This window comes from Anser anser (genome assembly GCF_964211835.1).
Source record: "Anser anser genome assembly, chromosome: 3".
Taxonomy (NCBI): domain Eukaryota; kingdom Metazoa; phylum Chordata; class Aves; order Anseriformes; family Anatidae; genus Anser; species Anser anser.
This window is the reverse complement of record NC_139722.1, coordinates 37,033,974-37,046,052: the sequence shown is the minus strand read 5'-3', so window position 1 is coordinate 37,046,052 and position 12,079 is coordinate 37,033,974. Positions and strand designations below refer to the sequence as shown.

Here is a 12,079-nt window from a genome sequence, read left to right as displayed (position 1 = left end):
AAGGCAAATTTAGTCTGTCATTGTCAAGCAACATAAGTATCAGCCCATTGTACTACCAGCAGCATTGTCATGAAACGTCTTTACAGGTCTCCTTGTTTTCCGTCTGTTATGAGCCAGAGATGATTAGCACAACTCAAGAGGAGCTGCCAGCCTGCTGCTTCCCCAGGGCACTCTGTACCCTGACAGGAGAAGCCCACAGTCAAGCTTTGTGGGGGAAAGCAGAGAAAGCAGAGCTGTACAAGTTTGCCATTCAACTCACACACTTGTAGGCAAGCAAAGGGTTGTCTTGGAGTACCCTGAAAATTAGATTATTATTATTGTTTAAGCAGAATGCAGGGTATTGTGGCAATTTCATTTCCTTATATGAAATTGTGAGGATTGTATAATTCTGTTTTCCTGCATTCAGTAATGAATACAAGAAAGAGCTCTAGAATTTTTGGAGATCATTAGCAGAATAATAATAGAGATACTGACATCACCTTGGCTCCACCAGAGCCTGAACGAACACATTTGCTAGATGGTTGTTCAAAACACAGTGCGTACGAGATCTGTAGGGCTTCTTAAATTGACAGCAAGCATTGTCTGTGTGTGTTTTCTCGGGGTAGAGGCAGTCTGCCATGAGGGATTAGCTTGTCAGCAGTCAGCAGGCTATAGCGAAGCAGTGCAACATTTTGTTTCACAACGACCAGAAGAAAAGGATCTACTGCAAGGGTAGCTGCGGCCATGATCCAACTGAGGTTAGTGTGTTGTGGGTCAGGCTTCTCCCTGCTACATGACACTGGCTGTGGCAGGCTACAGTGAGGGGGGGATTACTTCTTGTTCCTCTGGCAAATCTGTCCACTGAAAGAATGCTTTTCAAAGAGTTACTACAAACATCCACTTTTCAGTATTACAATCCCACTTTGAGGGAAAAAGGAAAAAGATACATTATTTGTATTTTTCAGTTTGCCAATAGTTTTCTTTAAATCTCTAATTAAACCATGCTTGTGAAGATGGTGTATTTTTGTACTATTTGCTCTACATTTTGGTAATTTTTGATTTAAGCAAAACTTGGAATGTTTTTCATTTTGCATTTTGCATTGCCTTTGAAACAAAACACAGGTTGCTCACATGGATTCAGGTCTGCAGTTAATTTTTTCTCTTATCTCACAACCTGACCCTACAGAAATGACTAAAGGAGCATTCCAGAAAGGACTGATGTAGAGGAGCAATAGTCAGAAATGCACACTCTACAGCCTTTTCCTAAAGCTAACGTACAAAAGAGTGCAGAGGTTAATCACTGACATTTCTTGGATTGGCAAAGTCATATTTTTCCATTTTGAAGGCACACAGTACTAGAAGAAATAAATCTGGGTTGGAAATAAATGTGGCCACCACCCTGAGTTTCTAAGCTAAGAGGTTCTCTAAGAGAACTGAGCTGAAGCTGGCTCTACAGAGTCCTCGAGATTTACAGCTTGATTAAACTGAATGAGTCAACCCACACTGAGTCCAACCCTAGAGTTTTATTTTCATAGTACAGAAGCTGTACCAGGAATTATACAATTCATCTCATAAAACATGGATTTTATGATGATTCATAAGCACTGGAAGCAGGATTAAAGTCTTCGTGATAAGTGAATTAATTCTGTACGTTGCTAGGAATTTGTGGTATAAGCTGTTTGAACCTGTCATTTTGTTGACTGTGAATTGGTGTTTAAAAAGCAATGTGTATATGCAGACAGGACATCTCAAGTGAAGTTTTTATGATTATAATGGTGCTCCTGGCTGTATTATAGCTAGGGTTGAGTCAGTGTTTCCATTGTGAAGCCTAATTTTCATGCATATGTACTTTGACATGTAAATTCAGTCCTTGGTAGATTAGAGTGTTTCAAAATAATAATAATAAATTAGAATATTTCCAAACGTTAGAAAGGATTAGAAGAGCATTTTTAGAAGTGTATTTCTCAATGGAAAAGTTTTCTGGTCCTGGAATGGCCTTGAGCTACAAGATACAAAAATCAAGGTTTATAGTTTACGATGCTTTCTCACTTCTGAGTAACTAAAAAGTTAAGTTTAAAAATATTATTTATAAAATCCATATGGTTTAATTCATTTGGTGTTTACAAACCAAAATTTAAACACAATGACATAATAAAACTTATGTATTTTTTTATTTTGTTTCATTCAGGACCACAATCTGCCCAAAATCTTATGAACGTATCTATCTGATCCATATTTTAGCATTATTGATACATTCTTTGTTTGAATTTTTGTGTGTATATAAGATGAGAATTTGCTCATAAGGATATGTTTAGACTGTAGCCAAAAATTCAGGCACAAAATTTATACAGCTTAAACTCTCCAGCCTAGGAAATAATCCCTGTACAGTTGTGGCAGTGCAAACCTCAGCTCATGTTATTCTTAAAAGCATGTTTTAGACATCTTTGTAATAGCCTATGCAAAACTCTGTGCAATCACCAGATATACTGTTCTTCATACAGGATCTGGTTATAGACTGGATGGGTCTACAAGTACCGCACCCATGACTTTGGTAGAAACAACCCCCTAATTCTATTTAAAAACACCTGAAGATACACTTTAAGATATATATTTATATAGCATATTGCTGGACTTTTGCTGGACATAACTAAATCATGCACAGCATATGATATGTGGCATGACTGTTAATGTTGCATAAATCTTGGGCGAGGGACTGCTACTTAGTCATAAATATGCTTTTCCAAATATGCTGTGCTGTCATTAGAAATATTAAGGAATATTATTTTTAATTATAATTTGAATAATATGCTTCTGAAAATGGCTCAAAAATACTTGGAAAAAGAAGACCATGAGCCAATGGTTTATCATTATTATGCATATAATAATAACCTTGATTTCAATGACTGAAAATAGCAAAGAAAACTGTTCCTATTTTGCTGGTAACTATCTAAATGTACAGAAAGTGATATCCCCTGCTTAAAAAAAATAATAATTTATAATCTAAATAATGTTGATCTTATTCTCCACTGTCATGTATTCTGTATAGCAAAACAATAAAAAGTACTTTTTACTCATTTTAGTTTTTACTCGTTTTTCATTGGAAGCACCCATTCAGTGTTCTAGGTTTGTGAAGGGTCATGATACATCTTTTTGTCTGAAACAGAGACAGCCTGAGGTCCCTTTGGTTTCTGTGAGCCTCTTCTAATCATTCCTGGTTAAAGGCAGATGTTCTCTTTAAAGAGAGCTAGAGGCTACAAGAGACTGTAAAGCAGCTCACTGGAAATTTAGAGCACATCAGCTTCCACTGACACAGGTGAATATTGAGAGCATTTCATGATACCAATCCACTGATGAATTTAACATATTAACCACTTCATATTTCATCACCATGTTTTCCATTTCATCAGCATTTATTTAACTTTTTCTAGTTGATGTTTAAGAGTTGTAATAATTTTTCCTGTCACCTGCCACTGGTTTTATTTCCATATGGACTTGAGAGATGACAGAGAAAGAAGACAAGCTCTACACTCAGAGTCTGCAATCTGAGATTCAGGGAGTCTCCTCTAAAAAGTCATAAACTGTACAAAGATAGAATCTTCTTACACACTGCAGATGATAAAGAGCTGTTTGACTCAGAGAGTATTGGCAGGACAAACACGTGAAGTTTCTAAGAGCATTTTTTTTTCTCTGACAATGTTAGTTTCTTATCTGATGAGAGCTTATTTCCAAATATTTTCCAAAATTTGGTTATGATCCAAAGTGAATTCTAGGTTTGGTGGTATCTGAATGCAGATCTTGACATTGTGACTTTTGCCCATTGCTAAAAAATGTTGCGTATTCATTAAATACGTCTGTGTGTCTTGGAGACAGTTTTCTACTTCTGAAAATCAGGCCACTGATATTTGGCACACACACTTGAGAACTCAGGCCAGATTATATCATTACCAATCATTATCTAATGCACTCAGTGAGGGGAATAAGTAATGGATTGGGAAAACTTAACATTTCTGATTTCTTGTTCTTTTTATAGTCAATTTTCTCATCCCATGCCCTATGTTAATGTCGAGAATAAGTGCTGGACATAGCCCACATACATTTGTGTGTGAGAGTAAGCAATAATTATGGAGCAGATGGATTCATTTAGAAAACTTATCTGTGTCCTAAGGAACAAAATGATATAAACAAACAAAATCTCCTAAGGCAAGAGAAAGCCTGGGGTAAGAGAAGAGAAGGAGGAAGGGAGGAGAAGAAAGGGATATAAGTAATTTTTGGCTGATATGCACATGTTGACACTTTTTTCCACAGAATGTGCCTAGCTACTTCCCTATCCACTGTATATTCAGATTGTGTCACTATAATACTGCAGCTTGCTAAAAATGTTAATGTACCTGCCTTTTCCAATGTAAACTATGATAGGGATGACTCATTTTGCTTAACATCTTAATATTAATTCATTACGTAAAACATGTTTCATGAAGAAATTCCTCCTGCTCTTCGAGTCTATAATTGAAAGGTATTGTTTACTGAACAATTTAGCCTTTGAAATGGCTATGTGTCTTGGTTTCACTGAACTGGGGAAAAAGAAAGAGTTTAGATCCAAAAAGTATATGAAGCGCACCCAGGGTGCTAAGTTAGAGAAAAATGAAGTGCTATAGAAATTGCTTTCTGTAGGAAAACAATGTCATAGAACTTCAAAACATATTGTCAAAACATATTGTCATATTAAAGTAACTTGGAATTCTGGAATGCTTGTCACTCTCTGGTTTTGTTTCTAAATGTTTTGTTGTCTGTATATGTGTTTTCTAAGATATTTAAGTTACACGCAGAACGATACTCTGCTTCTAACTTGTCTCTTACAGAGCTAGTTTTACAACAACCACTTATTCAGATTGCAAAATGTTTTATGCTCAGTTGCATCAGTAATACTGAATAGAAATCCAAGATCTAATATTTAGCAAAAGCAAGGAAATATAGCTTCTGTCCAAAACTGGAACAAATTCTGGTGTGCAGGTATATAAATAATTGGAAAAACAATCAGTTTAAGGCTCTGTATTTCTCTTTCTCTTTAACTATTGAAAATCCATTTGTCCTACCTGAACTCACTGACAGCACATATTCAGATTCAGACTTGGCCATGTAATTTATTCTTTTCATATGATTAATTTCTGAACTGAACATGAAGGGCAGGAAGGCTCTGCAGGAGGATCTGGATAGGCTGGAGCGATGGGCTGAGGTCAACTGCATGAAGTTCAACAAGGCCAAGTGCCGGGTCCTGCACCTGGGCTGCAACAACCCCAAGCAGAGCTACAGGCTGGGAGATAAGTGGCTGGAAAGCTGCCTGGCCGAGAAGGACCTGGGAGTATTGGTGGATAGTCGGCTGAATATGAGCCAGCAGTGTGCTCAGGTGGCCAAGAAGGCCAACGGCATCCTGGCCTGTATAAGAAGCAGTGTGGCCAGCAGGTCGAGGGAAGTGATTGTGCCCCTGTACTCGGCTCTGGTGAGGCCGCACCTCGAGTACTGTGTTCAGTTTTGGGCCCCTCGCTACAGGAAGGACATGGACGTGCTCGAGCGAGTCCAGAGAAGGGCGACCAAGCTGGTGAGGGGTCTGGAGAACAAGTCTTACGAGGAGCGGCTGAGGGAGCTGGGCTTGTTCAGCCTGGAGAAGAGGAGGCTCAGGGGCGACCTCATCGCTCTCTACAGTTACCTGAAAGGAGGCTGTAGAGAGGTGGGGGTTGGTCTGTTCTCCCACGTGCCTAGTGACAGGACGAGGGGGAATGGGCGAAAGTTGCGACAGGGGAGTTTTAGGTTGGATGTTAGGAAGTACTTCTTTACCGAACGGGTTATTAAGCATTGGAACGGGCTGCCCAGGGAGGTGGTGGAGTCACCATCCCTGGAGGTCTTTAAAAGACGTTTAGATGTAGAGCTTAGCGATATGGTTTAGTGGAGTACTTAGTGTTAGGTCGGAGGTTGGACTCGATGATCTTGAGGTCTCTTCCAACCTAGAGAAATCTGTGAATCTGTGAATCTGTGAAAAAGACTTGCTGTGAAAAGCCAAAATCTGGTTATTGAAGTAAGAAAAAGTTTATCACAGGCTGTGAGTTCAGATCTATCATAAACTAAATAGCTTTGAAAAATACATATTTTTATTATTATTTTTATAGCTTTGTCTGAACACGCTTTCTCTTGCTTAGATTTATTAAAGACTGATTTAATTCTCAAGCTTTTCAATGGAAGAATAGTCCACAATTTATCACATGATGACAAGAATACACAAAATTGAGGAAAAAGTTATTTTTTTCAAGGCAGGGCTCCGAAGCCTGCCAGTTGTTGACAGATGTTCCAGCTGCCATTTAGCAAAGCAGGCTGTTGAGGCCGACTGCCTTACCTGCAGCTGTGTTTAGCTGAAGCTCAGGAAGGGGCTACCTGTGAATTTGCCAGCATTACCATCTTCTTTGAGAGAACAAGAGCTTTGCACAGACAGAAACAGAAGCGCTAGGAAAGAATGCAGATTTATGACCCTGTTCTTTGAGTTGCTTTTGTTATTTTACTGGGGGAAGTTAAATACAGTACCACTTCTAACAGTGACTTTGGGACAAAATCCGCCTCAGGAAATTACCCGATAGCAGCTCTGGGTTGGAACTGCTCTGAGTAAGCAGCACAATTTTTGTAATTTTATTGTCCAATTTGTGACTTTATTGGCTCCCTTCATGGTAAATGTTGCTCCTATTCATTTAAATGGTTTTCTTTGCAGTTTCCTTTGGGGGCTACAGCTTGCATTGAGAATATGGAAACTATTTCCCAGATGGAGCCAATGAATGTTCTGAGGCCTAATAATATACGTATCCTCTTGCAATTCAAAGCAGATTCCAGTAAACACTAGCCTTCATCTGAGTGCTTGAGTACACCACTTTCCAGAGCTCTTGGCAAGAATAAGTGGTTGTAAGGGAGCATATCCATATCTTGTCATTTATCTGTGCAGGAAGAATCTGCTCTGATTTTCTGAACCTTACTCGACCATTGACCAGAACAGACCCTATTGTATTTGCTTTTGACAGAGAGCTACAGATTACACACTTTTTTTCTTTTTCTTTTTCTTTTCTTTTTCTTTTTCTTTTTCTTTTTCTTTTTCTTTTTCCTTTTCTTTTTCTTTTTCTTTTTTCTTTTTCTTTTTCTTTTTCTTTTTCTTTTTCTTTTTCTTTTTCTTTTTCTTTTCTTTTCTTTTTCTTTTTCTTTTCTTTTTCTTTTTCTTTTTCTTTTTCTTTTCTTTTTCTTTTTCTTTTTCTTTTTCTTTTTCTTTTTCTTTTTTCTTTTTCTTTTCTTTTTCTTTTTCTTTTTCTTTTTCTTTTTCTTTTTCTTTTTCTTTTTTCTTTTTCTTTTTCTTTTTCTTTTTCTTTTCTTTTTCTTTTTCTTTTTCTTTTTCTTTTTCTTTTCTTTTTCTTTTCTTTTTCTTTTCTCTTTTTCTTTTTCTCTTTTCTTTCTCTTTCTCTTTCTCTTTCTCTTTTCTTTCTCTTTCTCTTTTTCTTTCTCTTTCTCTTTCTCTTTCTCTCTTTTTCTTTTCTTTTCTTTTTTCTTTTTCTTTCTCTTCTCTTTCTCTTTCTCTTTCTCTTTCTCTTTCTCTTTCTCTTCTCTTTCTCTTTCTCTTTCTCTTTCTCTTTCTCTTCTCTTTCTCTTTCTCTTTTTCTTTTTCTTTCTCTTTTTCTTTTTCTTTTCATCTTTTTCTTTTTCATCTTTTTCTTTCTCTTTCTCCTTTTTCCTTTCTTTTTCTCTTTTCTTCTTTCTCTTTCTCTTCTCTTTCTCTTTCTCTTTCTCTTTCTCTTTCTCTTTCTCTTTCTCTTTCTCTTTCTCTTTCTCTTTCTCTTTCTCTTTCTCTTCTCTTTCTCTTCTTTCTCTTTCTCTTTCTCTTTCTCTTCCTTTTCCTTTCCTTTTCCTTTTCCTTTTCCTTTTCCTTTTCCTTTTCCTTTTCCTTTCCTTTTCCTTTTCCTTTTCCTTTTCCCTTTTCCTTTTCCTTTTCCTTTTCCTTTTCCTTTTCCTTTTCCTTTTCCTTTTCCTTTTCCTTTTCCTTTTCCTTTTTTCTTTTCACAATCAAGATCCTAAACCTTCTTAGGTTTTGGCTCCCAATCTTGCACTTTACGCTTTATAGCTGGGCCCACTGGCAGCAACAGAAGTTATAGGGTAGTAATATGGTTTAGATAACATTGCACCTTAATTCTAGCTCTGACCTCCAAATGGCCAGTGTGTCCTTTGGATACAGAATGTTTTGAGCCAGCAGATTCTTGCAACCTAGACATCAGGCACTGGGAGTATTAAATGAGGTCCTTTACCTATGGATAGCAAAGCCTATTCTAGCCTGGACTTAGAAAGTTTAGTTGCTCCACAAAGGCAGCTAAAATGTAAAAGAAATCATCACTGCAGTCCTTCAAGGAGTCTTTTTCAGGTGCAGTATCCATGCACATTAAGGAAAGAAGGATATGTAGTCACATCCAGATGAACAGTGCTCCATGTCCATGGACAGCAGATGTACAACTCTCTGAAGAGAGGTGCAAAGACAGAAACAGGTCAGAGAAGATGATCTGAATGCTCACCACTGCCCTGACTTCTAGCTGTAATGTGTGGTCTCTCTGATTGGGTTAAACATCCGGCTGTGCAAGACACGCTACATATTTCCTTTGGGTCCTCCTTAACTAACAAGTCGCTGAGCTAGAGCTCTTGTAACAAACAAACAAACAAACAAACAACAACAACACCCAAATTTGTTTGAGTTGTGTCCTTAAAGATGGTCTTATTAACTTGTTCCAAGTAATTTACTGCTGATATTCTCTAGAAGTGTGGAACTCTGCTTTCTAGATTTCATTCTCCCCTTAAAATTCTTTGCACATAATTCTGTTCAAGAATGTCTATCCATTTCCATTTGTAGACTGTGGTCACTTACAGCACAGGATTTATCTTCTGTCTCTTTTTCATGGGATCTCAGTCATGTCAAAAAACATGGATAAAGCTTTGCACCTGGGAACTTTTACCATGTTTACAGGATGACTGTGGCATTGTAAACACCTACATTTTCCCTTCTAGTGTATGAGAATCCCAATAACCTTCTCTCAAATAAATCTTATCCTTAACTGATATGATGGCTATATTCTTATTCCTATTTACTGTTATTTTCTGAGTAGGGACATCTTCTGGAAGGTTGTAGTCCTTATTCTGAAGGAAAATCTTTTTTCTCAATCTTGTATATATATATATATATTCATTTATATATATTTTTTGACTAACAAGATTTATTGCTTTACCAGCATTTTTCACCTGAGTCATTCCCCAAGGATTTTTTTACAAATACATATAATTCAATAAGGAATGAAGAGACAAATTATTGCATTATCAAGCTCTTAAGATCTGAGAGAGAGTTTTCAATGAAATGTGCTAAAAGGCATCTTGAGTACTAACAAAATATGTTTCCAAAAGGGCTTACTCTTAGTTTAAAATTTCAGATTAGTCAGGTGGCCAGTTTGCAAAGGTGGCCTTGGCAAATCATCCTGTGTTTGTTGAAAACAGAACTATGGATTGACTTTGTCAAAACATAAGATTTGTTTATCAATGAAGTACATGGATAGAACTGCTAAAATAAATTTAACATACTTTGTAAGAGAGGTATACCATTCTGTGCAAAATAAAATAAAATAATAATTATTATTAATAATAATAATAATTAATATTAATAATAAAATCTCTCTGTTGAGAATCTGAGACTGTTTTGCTGCTGGAAAAGTAAATCATTTCTGCTTTCAAACAAGTGTCCTTGACTCATGCCCAAATTCCAGATTATGATAGACCATCTAGCTTCAAAAAACTTGGCAGACCCCTTATTTTCTATGTAGTTCAACTTTGGCAGAGAGCCAGATATTCACAGCTTTTCTCAGTTTGTAACCTTACATATAACTTTGTGACAACTGCCTCACCTTCTATTTTACTCACGTATGCAAAAATATTGAATACAAATGATGGTAAAGTACATGGTACATGGTAGTCAGCTTGCAGTGTATTATGGTAAATTTTCTGAAGCTTCAAGGATTTAGGATATATTATTATTCAAGGATCAAGGGTATATTCAAGGATTTAGGTATATTAGTAAAACAACTGAATGATGGTGAATTGAATTTCCTTGACTGCATGGTCCATTCCTTTATTGTAGAAAGGAAATTAAAAATAACAGACGAACGTTTCATATTAAAAAAAAAAAAAGTTAATTTTGTTGTGTTAATTTTCACAATGTGGTACCATTTCTGTAACAAGTTCTTTCATTCTCCTAAAATGAAATACTTGTATGCAATATAAAGCAATGTGTAACAACATAGTTGAATCACAATACATGTCTCTTCCCATTCAATTTAGCTGTAACTCAGTTGCCTTTAACTATATTACCATGAGTGTAGAGCTAGCTCTTTATTTGTCTTCCTGCTCTGGGCTTCAGTGGAATGGGTTCCTGTACTTAATGGCTTTGCAAGTTTGTGATATTTGTTCAGCGTGTTTGCTAAGCAATAAGCACTTAGCATTTGTCATCTGGCATTTTTCATTTATTTATTTATATATATATATTTTTTCCCAGAGCACATTAAAAAGGCAGCATTTTGGGGTTTGGGGAAAAAAAATACCTTGTCATATTTCATGTATTTTCAGAGATTCTGTGCCACACGTATATGGCAAGGTCTTGTAAATTTATCTTGTTGCTACAAATGAATAGATCTTCTACCTTCTGCCATCATAGCGGGTAAAAATATTATTGAATAAAATCAGAATAAAAGGTGAAAGAAAAAATTCTGCTCTGGTAGACAGTAACATAGTGTAACAGCCTTCAGAGAAGTGTGTAAGTTTTGTTTGAAAATAGTTCCTGGTACCTGCACACTGAAAAAAGTTAAGCTGGTTCTGGGGGGATTTCTGTTTCTATGTATAAAAGAGCCATGCTGATTAGCCATGGTGAATGGTCCAAAGTCCAAGCCCTCATAAGAGACTTCATCTAGGCTGACACCGGGCTCTTAGCAACACTGCTCTTTGATTTTATTGTGCGGAAGCTGGCCTACACTTTTAGAGGTCTATGGATGCTAATGTATTGCATAGGAAGACACTGGAGGAAGAAGGAGCAGTTAAGTAAATGTGTTTATGATCATCTCATGTGGAAAACCAGTAAACAGATAAACGTACCTTTTGAAGTCCTTAAGAAATTCTACTTTTGCTACAGTCAGTGGTTTGTAGCTGAGTCTCTCTGTACAAATAGGGAAAAAAATATTTTCTTTTTCCATACAGTGATTAAACGTCAGATTCTACCTTCTTGCATTTAGCAGTGTTAAGTGTGGCTAGTTTGGAGGTTGGAGGTTGGTACGTGCCCGGTAGCTACCTTTGCCTGCACCAGATTGTACTTACGAAAAATTCTGTGTTACCTGCTTAAGTTCTGGCAAAAGCACCATACCTGTATGGGGCTGCTACCTGAATTTTGGCCAGTTTTAGAGGTTGGTACATGCCCGGTAGCTACCTTTGCCTGCACGAGATTGTGCTTATGAAAACGTTTCGCCTACCTGCATTAGTTCTGGACAAAAGCAGCGTACCCATCTGGGGTAGGTACCTGAATTTTGGCCAAATTGTGAATTATGTGCATGCCCAGTAAGTTCCTTGTGCACACTTGTAATGGGCTCATGAGGTGACTGAGGAAGTATTTTTGTAATGCAGACTAGATTTCTATCAGCTTCAGAGTGGGAGGTACAATCCCCTTTACAAGTCCTTATTTCCTGTGGTCCAGATTTTCTCTGTTTAACTGTGCACAAAGCACAGTGTCAAAGTCCTCATCCTGATCACTGCTAATACCACCATGGGTTTTGGCTTCTAAACTCAAATTCCGGGACGGAGAAACTGTGGGTTTGAATTTTCTTCTAGTTCATTGCTCTTAGTGTCCTGAGACTACTCAGAAAAAAGTGCTCAAAGAGTCATTATGTCCCTATCCCTTGAAGAAGAATGCTTAAAGTTGTATAGAGGGTGTACAGCTTTATGAAAAAAGGAAAGGAAAGGAAAGGAAAGGAAAGGAAAGGAAAGGAAAGGAAAGGAAAGGAAAGGAAAG

At 37.1% G+C, this 12,079-nt stretch overlaps 1 long non-coding RNA gene across 1 annotated transcript in view; it reads left to right on the top strand.

Moving 5' to 3' along the window:
• The first annotated feature begins 640 nt into the window (after positions 1-640).
• LOC310898049 overlaps positions 641-12,079 on the top strand; it is a 70,832-nt gene continuing 59,393 nt past the window's right edge. The window contains exon 1 of the long non-coding RNA XR_014582918.1: positions 641-737. This is a non-coding gene — a long non-coding RNA (uncharacterized lncRNA). The remainder of the gene's footprint in view (positions 738-12,079) is intronic.